We start from the raw sequence: 12,412 nt of genomic DNA on the forward strand, positions 1-12,412 counted from the left end.
AAAATATACACTTTCTAGGCTTAATTTTCGTGTAGACAACTATCATATCTACATTTGAACAAAAAATAAAAAAAATAAAAAATGGGTTTTTTAAGAAAATCAATTTCAAAAATGGTACTTTTTGGTTTTTGCATAATATTAACGTAAACGTACCGCAAAGGATATTTTAAACAACCAAGGCATTTTATAATAAATATAAAGAGCGTGTTTTGGGCTCTCCGTGGACATAAAAATATCGGTGTAACCCAAGTAGATCTCCAGTAATTAATTGTCAAAGTTCGTCAACAATTGACCGAGGAGGCGTTTTTGACATTTTTACAGAAAAAAAGCAAAAGGCCTAAAATTATTTCATGGTATTGGGGCCTTTCAAATATGTCCACAGAGTGCTTCAAAAAAGAGAATATAATGTGGACTGAAAATCCATGGCGGGAGATCAAGCGAAACATCCGACCCACGACGGGTGTGAAAAACACTGCTTTTCGCCGCGGCCTCTTTAAAAATTCATAAGTCGAGAACAAAAAATCCGACGAACTTGCGGTTTGTGTCGACTACGGTTTTAGAAAAGGCGCCATAACATATATTTTTTTCATCGAAATTGAAAATTCGACCCTTTTTGCCTGCACGATTTGAGATGAAACCACCCATATATATATATATATATCGCTAGGGCTCCTGTTCAATGGAGAGTTTTAGGGAAACGCTTTTGCGCATCCGACACGGTACGATGGGATTCTGGTATGAACACACACAGCAACGAGCTTGAACGTGATAATATATGCCCAGCTGTTCTCAACTATAGGTGATGTCTGTATCTAGCACTCATGAACTTCTTTTTTTCTGATTTCTGAAGTTCTATGGAAGAGAACAATGTTTGATAAAGTAGCCGAGTGCCCAAGTGTTTCTTGGGACCTACCTTGAATATCGGCTTTTCCCACTTCGTTCGCTATATTCGATGATGCCATCGGGGCAAAATACAACGACTGGTTATCTGTCAAGATAGTAATTTCAAAAATAAGGAGGCGCCTCGTATGAGATGAAGCTTGCGTTAAGCCATGGACAATCTCTGCCTGTTTGATTGAATCGCACTTCAACGCGTACGTGACCACATTAGACAAGCTTAAAGGACTGATATTGGTGGCGACATATTTAAGCCAAGTTGGCGTTTTAGACTGAGCAATCGCCGCTATACAACGCGCGTGATACCTCATTTTAAGCATCGGTCGTCCTTTAATAGCATCTAGCTCGAAGCTGCTTCAGAATCTGTTACCACTGACATTGCCACGATTGCGTGAACGGAGCGATTTGTTTTTCTTCTTGTTTTTATGAGAGTGGTTTATGAGGAAACGTACCGCTGACAAAGACGGTGAAAGAGCAAGGTTCGGATGTGAGGCCTGCCCTGTCGGCGCAATTAAACACCCCTAATTAGAACTCTAGGTCTTAACAAATATCTACCAACAACTTTTTCATCCTCTTATCCTTCGATTGTTGCTATTTCTCCCCTGTTATTTTGTTTCAAATCGGCCTCTTTATAAAAGTTATCACCTATTGGCCGTATTTTGGTCCTACTCATTTATTTTAATTTGTTTAAACTTGTTATACCGTCTAATGGTACAAGTAGAGAGACAAATGTTTATTTCTTTTCTTTTTCGATCTCACTCAAAAACTGAAACTGACGAAGAAGAGTACACAGCCATCACGGACTCGCGCCGGACGCCCTAACGTGCCTTTCTTGTTATCTTGCGTTGTCTCTGGAAATTGGGAAAACAGATAACCAAGGGATGTCCAGCAACTTGGCGAGGAAAGCGTCGAACTTGCTCTATTTGGCCGTTGAGAACACACACAAAAAGAACGGAAAAAAACGTGCAGTAGCCACATCAGTGTTGCCAAAACGTAGGCTTTTTTCGTCGAAGCATGTTCATTATCATAATATGAAGAACGTAGAACGTAATTTATTTCATTTATTTTTTATAATTAGTTCTTAGCAGGTCACAACTGTCCAGTATTTTCACACGAACAAAGCATTTCTGAAATTTTATTTTTGCGAACTACTTCGGTGATGTTTACGAACACTTTTTTCCAAGTGGTGAACCGTCCCCCAGCCTTGGCTGCGCTCGGAGCTAAGCTGAAACGAAGTATAGCGTGGTGGGGCTCCCCCTCGTCCTCCCTCTCTCTCTCTCCCTCTCTTCCTCTCTTTCTCTCTCGCTCTCTCTCTCTTTCGCGTCCGCTCGTGCACGCGCGCGAGAACGGAGTTAGCGCAACCGATGCTTATGCGAACAGCGTAAGCACCGGCTTACGCTAGGCTTACGCACCGAGCCTGCGCTTCAGCCACGGCCGTTAGGTGACCTTGATAAAACGACCTTGAACTTCAGCCACAAGCGTTACGTGACCTTGATAACACGACCTTGAACGTGGTGGGGCCCATCAATCTACCGCTTTAAAAAAGTAGATCGTCTGCTGCCAACCAGGTGCCATGGCGAAGTGAGATGAAACGCAGGGTAAAGTTGTGATCGTCTGCTATTTCACGTAGGAAGCGAAATGCCGACGCGTGCTTCATTTACTAATCGCAAGTTCTGCCCTCGTACAGAAACTGAGACCGATAAGTGAGCGTATGATCACTGAGGGCAAAAACATGAGAGGCCGCAGGTTCTCTATCGCCGATTATAAGTTGGTTGAGGAGGTCTCAATAAAATACTTCCTCTCCGCGGAATTGCGAACAGGACAAATGTCCTTATTGGTCGATAACGTGCTCCCAGCAGACAGCTTGGACGCCACGTACGATCAGCAGCCGAAAAAGCTCTCGGACTCACTCGGTACCAAAATGGGCCCAAGGTTTTTAGTCATTGACAAGATGAAGAATGGAGGGAAGGAGCCTCAGTTGTCCTCCGTCCAGCGCGAGTTTCCCACCTTCAACAATGCTTTAGCGACTCATGCATCTTAAGCGCGCGTACGCAGCGAAAGCACGGCGGAAGGCGTTGCGAATATTGAATATAGTGAGAAAGGCCCGAGAATGTAGGGTACAAACTGTGCACTCACCCACGCAGCTGAACAGAGTAGACTGTCCATGAAGAGCCTCCCATTGTCCGTTTGCACCGCACAGTATAAGGCGAGGTCCTCGCAACCGAAAGCCGCTCAGACACCTTGGCCAGAGCGTGTCCTTGTAGACGTAGGTCCGGTTGAGTCGAAGTTCAAGGTACCTTACGGTGCGGGTTAGGGTCGCTGGCGAAGGACACTGCACAACTTGTTGGCGAAGAAACAAAGAAGGAAATGAAGTCAGGACTCCTGATATCACGTTTTGGTGGTCTACTCTCAAATTGTGTACTCCGTAAACGGAGTACACAGATTGCTCCATCGACTGGCTGACAAATCGCGTCTCTTTGCCCTCATGCTACACCTTTTTTTTGACACGATTTTTTTCTAAATGAGGGAACGCTGGTAGGTAGTTATAGAGTCAGTTTATATATCGACTTTTGCAGTAACGCCAAGCTTTTCTCATTGCAGTCTCGAACACCTTTTTTTCTTGTCTACGTATGTTGCTTTATTCGGATCTAGTAGCTAAAATGCAGTACTTTGCTGAGAAAATCTTAACAGTCGACTAATAATTTGTGATGAGACCGACCCAATGTCACCCCGAATATTGAGTGACGTGAAGCTCCACAGCCATAATTTATTTTGTCTCTCTCTTTCTCTTCTTCTCTAGATGTCTCCTTCCCTTTTTTCTCTTTCTCTTCCTTTCTCTTTCTCTCTCCCCTCCCCTCTCTATTTATTTATGTTTCCAACTGCCTTTTCAACAGCTTCTGTGTCACTGGACATCTTCCGGAATAGATCAATCAAACATTACAGTAGCCATCTTGCTCCTAGGTTGAACTTCGATTTAATGTACTCATGAGTCAACGGCATTTTGTTCCAAGCGGACCATTATTGGCCGTACAACCGAGCCAATCAAAGCAAAACCCAAAGGCGCGCATGACTGAATGAGATCAGTGATGAATCCATAAGGTTGTAAAACAAAATAAATAGTGAAACAGTTTGGTATTCAAGTGACAGCTGGCAACTGTATCAGTCTGTGAGCAAGCGGCGACAACGCGAAACTAACTACCACACTCTGCAACGCTTTGGGTATCTGTAGGTTCTGCAGTCTGCCTTTTGAATTACAGGCCTCAATTGCCTTTTAGTGCGATTCGCTCGAAGCCCTCGAGGTCGTGAAAGTGAATGGTTCTTTGAAGGGAAACCAAGTTACGTGGATGTTTCTTACGATTGCATATGGGTTCTGCTACCGTCCACGTCTTTGAGCTCGTGCAGACGGTGGTACTTTCTCCGACCAGTCGATATCCCTTGTCGCAGCGGATGGTGCAGGAGGTCCCGACTTCACGATCTGCCTGGCAACCACCCACGTACCCATTCACAGGAGCGGGAGGCTCGCCACAGCGCTGGACTGAAAAGTAGGACCCCGAATGCATATAAAGGTAAAAAAAAGAAAAAACGCGAGGGAAACAAAGATTATGCATTTACAAACACACCCCTGTAATATTTATTCGGATTGTTCTTGTGTCCTCTTGCCCTGTTTTATTTAATAGGATTATGCAATAACTCGATCGTCCAAATACGCACGTTGCTTAGGACCACGAAGCAAGATATATTTAAGTGTGGACACCGCGCCCGTCGCAACCGCCAGCTAGAGTCGTGTTCTCAGCTGGTTGGAAGCGGCGCGACCCTGGCTGTACGGCTAATAGCAGCCTGTCGCGGATTCGGTTTCCCATGCTTCTCTATGGGACACATGCTTGCTTTCAGTCCTTAAAGTCAGAGGGGTATCGGGAGTCTCAGACCCACCACGGATTTTGACGGGGGTTGGTGGGGTCTGAGACTCCTCTGTGAGTAGATCTAACCGATAAGTCCTTAACGACGAAGTTAAGAACTAAACAAATCGGTGCAACTTGAATAATTTGGGCATGTTTTTGACGCAGCGTTTGGATGCATCTGCATAATAACCTCCGCCCCCCCGGCACCGAGGTGACCCCGGCGGGAGCCTTTAAAGGGATACTGAACCGAAATTTTGTGCTGACAAAACTCGGCTGGAGGGATGAGCAGGGAGCTACAAAACCCAAAGAACATCAATAATACAGCGATATCGCAAACGGATCACCGTATTTTTCGAAAAGAAGTGCGCTATAGAAAATGGCCGACGAGGCCGACGAGGCGAGTCACCGTCACGATTCTCGTTCCCTCTCCTAGTCGCAACGTCACGTCGAGCTGGTGAACCGAAGCGAGGAAGAGAGAAGCGAGGCCGCCTTTCCTTATTCCCCAATGTTCCAGGAGGACCATGACGTTATAGCCCTCGCTTGAACGGGCCCTTCTCTTTTAAAAGTACGGCCGTCCGTTTGAGATTTTGAGGTGTGAGTGATGTTTTGGAGTTCGTTGCGACCGGTTCAACGCTTCTGCGGTCTATTTTTGCTAAATATAAATTTTAGTTGAGTATCCCTTTAAGCACTTCTGGTTGTGAAGGTTATTTTCTGGGTGCACCACGTCATGTAGAACTTGAAACTTGCGCGAAGCGTGTTGATTAGACAGTGCTTTGTCGTTGACCCAAGTTTCTTGCCTCAACGGTGGAAATTACAGTTTTATGAACGAGTTAAATCGGAGAAATCTACACCATTCGTTAAGGTTGAGGCAGACGCTCCGAGCGCCAAGAGCGTGCCCGAAACGAGACATTGGGCGCGTTAAGTTAACGCGCTCGAGCGCGCCATAGCGGCAGAGTGCACTCGAGCTAAACTAACCGATATCGTCTCACTTCCGGTGCACGGTGGCGGAGCGCGCTCCGCGAGCTCCGCCGTCGCAGATGGTGCGCGAGAGCTCGAACAGGTCGGTTTCCGGTGAGATGACGGCGTTTCCGCTCTCGCGGCCAGTCTCGCGGTTACTCGCGGTGGTTTTACGCGGTGGTCTCACACGAGACGGAAGAAACATCAAAACCCAAGCGTTTTGAGCTCCGGGCCGGGCCGCCGGGCCACTCTGGACCAGAGGCGTCGGGTGTGCGCAATCCCTGGCGAGCGAGTTCGTTTCCGAACGCTCCGAGGATGCCACCGCGCTCGCCTCGCCAAACCTCGCCGACCGTGACCGCACCAACTGAACCCCTCGGCCGAAAGGCTCCGGCCTAGCCAGGAACAGCACCGGGGTAGGCCGGTCGTGGGTAGGAGCTGCTCGTTCTGCGCTACCATGCAGTGCACGGAGCTCTCGGCGTCGTTCGTGCTTGCGCCGAAGCCTTCTCCCTCGGACGCGCAAGTTCTGCTTGGATGCGTGGATACTTCGACGGCGATCGCTTGGCAGCTCGTGCAATCGTTCCGTCATCGTGGAAGATACAAAAATAAAAAAATAATAAAAAGAAACACATGGTGCTGGTGTAGAAAGGTATGCATACATCCTTCAAATACTTGTCAAAGTTGTTCGTGTACCTTACCGCAATGAGATCATACATATTTCAGGATCGGGCGAGCCAATAAATTCGGCCATTCAGCCGTCATTCTTTAAGGCTTTTGGGAAATCAGAAGGCGTTCGGCGTACCTTTATTTGCCGCACCAACAGCGTGCAGCTCAAACACAAGCTCTTGCTGTTGCCGCCGTCTCCGCGCACTTATTTGATCGAAGTCGTCGTCGAACAAACACTTCTTCGACCTTTCGACGAGACGGGGGCCATGTTTAAGCGCGCGCCGGAAAACCGGAACCGGAAACGTTAACAAAATAGGCGTCAGATGTCGCCTCGGTACCAAAGTGCGCCGTTAAGCTACGCTCCGAACCTGCGCGCTCGAGCGCAGATGTCCGGAGTCTGGAGCTCACTAACTTAACGCGCCCATTTTTTCTTTTATTCAGATGAGCCGTCTGGCTGGTAGAGACACTGTCGGCCGAGGCCCCTGGGGCGTGTGCAAAAGGGCTTTATCTGGTCGATCGCGTCGCGGAGTTCGCCGTGATGTGTCCTCACCTATATATTTTTACACCCTGCTTAAGACCCAGAGCACTTTGGGTACAACCCAGGGAAATCTCTAAGCAGACTTTGCATCCTTGACATTTTGATTATTCGGCTCACCTCGAAGAAGCCAGATCATTGCTGCAACGTCGATTGAAGCTCCAAAGAATCCATAAAGTCGTGCTTTTCACACAGGAAGATTCTTTAGACTTAAATTACAAAGGACGTTCAAGGTCGACAGGGATGTTTGTGCCTAAGAAATTGCTGACCAATGCAGCGCGATGAAACTTGCGGAGGACGTTAAGGTCCCGGGCCCGGAGTGAGGTATTCGACGCATGCCCAGCAGTCACAGTTCTCATGGCGGCAAGCAATGTGTCCGTAACTGTGGAGCCGCGGTGCGTGCATGACCAGTTTTCTTGCATGGGAGGAAGCTAAACCTTCTGCAATTTCATGAAGATTGCAAGCTCAGTATGGGGAATAAGCGATGTCTCTGACAAGAGTGTACGAATAGTGTGAACAGTCCGGCAAAGCACGACAGCCGGTGACAAAGGAATCGCACACGTTTTTCAGACTACAACCACGCAGCCCAGTTCTTTCTTCATCAAACAAATTAGGATGCTGCCAAAACAATCTCAACGGTGCCTGTGAATCCATGAAGAACACTTAGGAGGGCTGACATAATTTTATGTTTGCCGCGTTGTACATTCCCTCTGGACGAATTATAAACATGTTTCCCTTGAACGACTCTTATAAGTGTTACAATGCTCACTGGTCCGCAAATCCCACCAGTCGGATGCACGTCGCCTTTAAAAGTTTACTGCTGATGAAGGTTCTCTAAAGAAGCATGGCAACGGGCTAGATAGTAGGGTCACTCACCGACACATTGGGATGTGACTCCGGACCAGGTTCCATTCCCTTGGCAGGTTCGGATTTTGCTTCCTTGCGCCATAAGTTCAAATCCTTCATCGCACTCGAACACGCACTTGCCCTGGTACGTCGTTGCGCACTCGCCGACAATGTATCCGTGCTCTGGCGGTTTCAGTGGGGCGCAGGTCACCGCTGCGTACCATTGCAATGCGAAATTAATTCAGTGCGCTTGTGCATTCAGTGTATGCTACAAATCTGTACCGCTAACTGCGTCTGTGTTGCGAGGGAAAGACTAGGGCTGAGGGTGAAGAGAGTTTTTTTTAGTAATAAATAAAATATGCCTGCAAAACACAGTGCCCATGATCACCCCAGTTCGCAGTAAAAGAAAGTGAAAGAGACGCGCAATCAAAGGTTCTTCACGAATGAGCAACCACCCCAGTCTTTAGGGTAGGAACCGAAGAGCTGGCGTCAAATTTGAAAGCATCACCCTAAAGGTTCGTGTAAAAGAATATGCCCTGTAAACAACATTAGGATTAATTGGAGACACTGGATCATGGGAAAGTAGCCTCAAAGTCCCCGAATGGAGTCTATTCTGGTCTATTTCATGAGCAGTTTCTCGCTGACCTCTATGTTCTTGGTGATCCGATCCAAATTCACGGTGACAGGTGGCTTTATAAGGACATATCTTGTATACAGGGATTTTGTTATCCTTACACCGACGAAACAAGTGCACACCTTCGCACAGCTATATATGCGGGGTCGATGATGAGCGGCATTGAAAAGTGTTCTTCCTTTCATGCAATGCGCACGAAGAATATTTTCATTGTAAGGGATTTGTGGAAACAAGTAATATTGAAAGGTTGATTGCATATACAGTGCCGTGCGTTCTGAATGACGTTTTTCAAGCTTCGATTATATGTGAAGACCGATATTGCGATTGACATAGTAACAGATACCGGTCAGTCAATCGCCTTGCGAGATGATAGTTGTCTTTATGTTAGTACTTGTTTGTGTTTACTGGCAGATCCGAAATGCAATGGCCGTACTTTCCCTGAATCGAGTGACTTCAGGAACAGCAAGCACATGCACTCAGCACAAAAACTGTGAACTAGTGGCGTTCAAGTGTAAACTTACGCTGGCACTCGCCGGGAGTGCCTAGCCCCTTGTAACCGTAATTGCAGACGCACTGGTAGATACCACTTCGGGCGCCGCACGCACATATGGCGTTGTCGTCGCATTCTCTGTCACAGGCATTGGGAGAGGTCGCCTTGTCCCAGTGTTTAGCCAGGACGTCTGGAGAAGTGAGGCAAGTGTGGTGGGTAAGAGTTTATGAAACGCGTAGCTTGTTTTGTTATGTTCATGCTTATTGCTTCGTTATTCTTCATTCGGAGATCTTGTCGGGTAATGATGCAACCTTATTGTCTGTGGGGCGATAATGAAGTGCTCAGGCGTCGCTCGGAAGAAGACGTACTCGTGGCGTCCTCTACATACTTCAAACTTCTGACTTTAGAGAAATACACTGGAATATCTTTTGGTGCATCTAAGTGCCAAGTCTTCGGAATTCTTGCACTCATCCCACATGCCTTCAAACGTTAACCTCTTTTTTCCCCACACAAACAACCCCACTCTAATGAGCCCCAACGCCCACGCCCTTTGTCCCACTGACCTAAAAGGCAGTCGCCGTCAATGGCAGGTAGGCTGGATCGACGCTATCTGAGGTCCACTCTTAATCTCTCGACGAATATAATGACCGGACCCCGTCCCAACAGTAACGCAAAAGTAGCGTGCGCCACTTTTTATCGGTAATGGTAACCGGTTCCTTTTATCTTGAGGTAATGTAAGTCGGCGACGCGTCCTTTTCATTTTAAAGTAACGTGCGACGTACATTGCTACCGCCTAATAAAGCGTGCTTTCGTAAGGTCTAGAACTCTGCCTACCATATACGTGTCAGTGATTCACTGAACGCAATGGCAGTCCCAGAGAAAAAAATTGCAGGAGGACATTTGCGACTGCTTAGGTGTAGGAATGCGAAAGCATTCCTATAGACAGCGCGCCACGGTGTCCTCCGCAGAGGCCGGCCGGGCGAAGCGACATGGCTGAAAGCATAGCGTAGAACACGTGATACAGTTGTGCACTTGAAGAGGGAGAGGGTATTTTTATCTCCCCCTCTCCACCTCCGGGCCTCTGGCCATGCCTGGCACGTGACCCACCTCCTCCCCCCCCCCCCCCCCAAAAAAAAAAAAAAGTAAGAAAAAAAAAAGAGAGCGGCGCCCGCGGTTTTTGGCGCCAGGAGAGGGCTTCTCTGCGTGTGTGTATGTAAGGGGGGGGGGGGGTGTTCCTTGGAACTTTGACGCGTCGTAGCCAATGGAACCTTAGGTGCCGTTTCACTTGGCCGGTTCGCGCCGGTTCGCGCCGGTTCGCTTCATGGGACAGTTAATGCCTCGTATTAAAAGTGGAGAAAAGCGAGTAGCGTTCACCTCCTCAACTCACATTCAGGAGGAGCAGCCACGTTATCTAGTGCAAATTATATGCCGCCAATGTTCATCATGGTAACGCGCTGAGGTTGGCAAAGAACAGGCAAAGCGCCGAGTTTAGGACAGTGTTAGTTAGCGTCCGGCTAAGTCTGTCATTGCAGCACTAAGTGAGCAGCATTTGGCAACTTCCGGTTCCTTAGGAACTTTTGTTTCACTGTTGACAAGCAACGACAATGAGCTGCAAGCCTGTGCAAGCATAATTCTCAGACCCTCCAGACTCGAGTTTTCAGAACCATGCTTAGACAGGCTTGCTGCTCATTGTCGTCGTTTGTCAACAGCGAAACTAAATTTCCTAAGGATCCGGAAGTTGCCAAACGCCGCTTATCTAGGCGTATCTAGTGGACGCGAGCCCTTATCCGAACTCTCGTCGACGCATTTTCGCGATCCGAAAATGAGGGCTTACGCAGTACTCCTTTCCAGTTTATGAGCGGCATTTGAATACCGAAACCATAGTGGAACCAAATACCATTGACTACCAATACTGGAGCCAAAATACATGGGGTTGTCGGGATACACAGAAGTGCTGCCATCTCTCGGTGTGGGATGGTAAACTATGAGCTCGAAATTAAAAGGATAGCAGTCATTCACTACACTATTTTTTTCTTTTCACATTATCAGGAATGGTGAATATATGGCAAATACGTGTGCCGATTTCAATTGAGCAAGAGCTGATACACGGTATTTCTAATAATGAGGTGCGCTTCATATTAGTAGTAAGTATTTAGATTATATGGACCTATGTATTACACCTGGTACAAATGACCTACTGGCAATTAGTCACTTTCTAGTAAGTTCACAGTTTATGCACCCCTCTAAAGGCAATGGCTGTTACTAGCTGTAGTGACTGGCTCTTTGCAGTTAGAAATAAAGCACAGCGATTCAAATATGTAATCGCTCCATGGGTCATTATTTTTAATTATATTGAGACTCACTTCTGATGAGGCTGGAAATGCAACACGACGTAGTAATTACAGCCAGTAAATGGTACACTGGCTGTTTAACGAAGAGCCATATGTATAAGGAAGTAGAAATAGTGTCCGGTTCAGTATTACCTGTCGTTTTGGGGGCCTGGTTAGTCTATAATGACTGCAATGACTATTGGATTGTACTTCTGAGTTTTTTGGACGAGTATAAACTAGATTGCTTTTCAAGGGCTATTGATGGCTCTGGGACAATATACTAAGCTATTTCGGGGCATATAGATCAAGCAACTGTTTATTAGGTAGTTCCGCTTGTGATAGACTTTAATGACCATTAGTGATCATTTCGTGATACTTGTGAGGTTATGTCTCAGATTGAATCTGAATGACATTATTTGCTATTTGATTTCATTTCCTGATTATATGGCGGATTTCGATTAAAAATGACTTTTAATGACTATCAATGACTATTTGTAACTATTTTGAGTTATTTGATTGCGCGCGGACTGAGTTGGCTTTCAATGGCTAATTTTGGCTTTTTTATCAAAATTTGAAATGGCAGATATGTATTCAAATGACTTCTAGTTACTTTTAATGACTATTGGTCACTATTTTGAGTTATTTGATGGTGTGAAGACTAAGTTGGCTTCAATAACTAATATTGACTATTTGATATTTCTTAATTACATGGTAGGGTTGGGATCCGAATAACTTCTTGTGACTATGCATGACTTTTATTTACTATTTCGAGTTATTTGATAGTGTGGGGCCATTTCGATTTAATTTGGTAAAAAATAAACACAAATGGCCAACATTATCCACTTGAAGCCATTCCATTTCGTGAATATAAAAATAGCTCAAGCAATATTTATCTACTAATAGCAGTTTGTAGGCATTTGCTGCCAATATATTCAAAAATAAGTGCTTATAGCCAATAATAGCCACTTGAAGCCATTCTCATTCATAAACACTCAGACAGCAGATAATTGCTGTTATACTGACTAACAGCCATTAGTAGCCATTGAGCCAATCTGGTCAGAAATATATTCTAATAGCCAACAATAGCCACCAGAAGTCATTCCAGTTTATAAACAGAAATAGCTCAATTTTCAGTACTGATTATTGATATTTGTAGCCCCA

The sequence above is a fragment of the Ixodes scapularis genome, unplaced genomic scaffold (genome assembly GCF_016920785.2).
Source record: "Ixodes scapularis isolate PalLabHiFi unplaced genomic scaffold, ASM1692078v2 PGA_scaffold13__105_contigs__length_92229423, whole genome shotgun sequence".
Taxonomy (NCBI): domain Eukaryota; kingdom Metazoa; phylum Arthropoda; class Arachnida; order Ixodida; family Ixodidae; genus Ixodes; species Ixodes scapularis.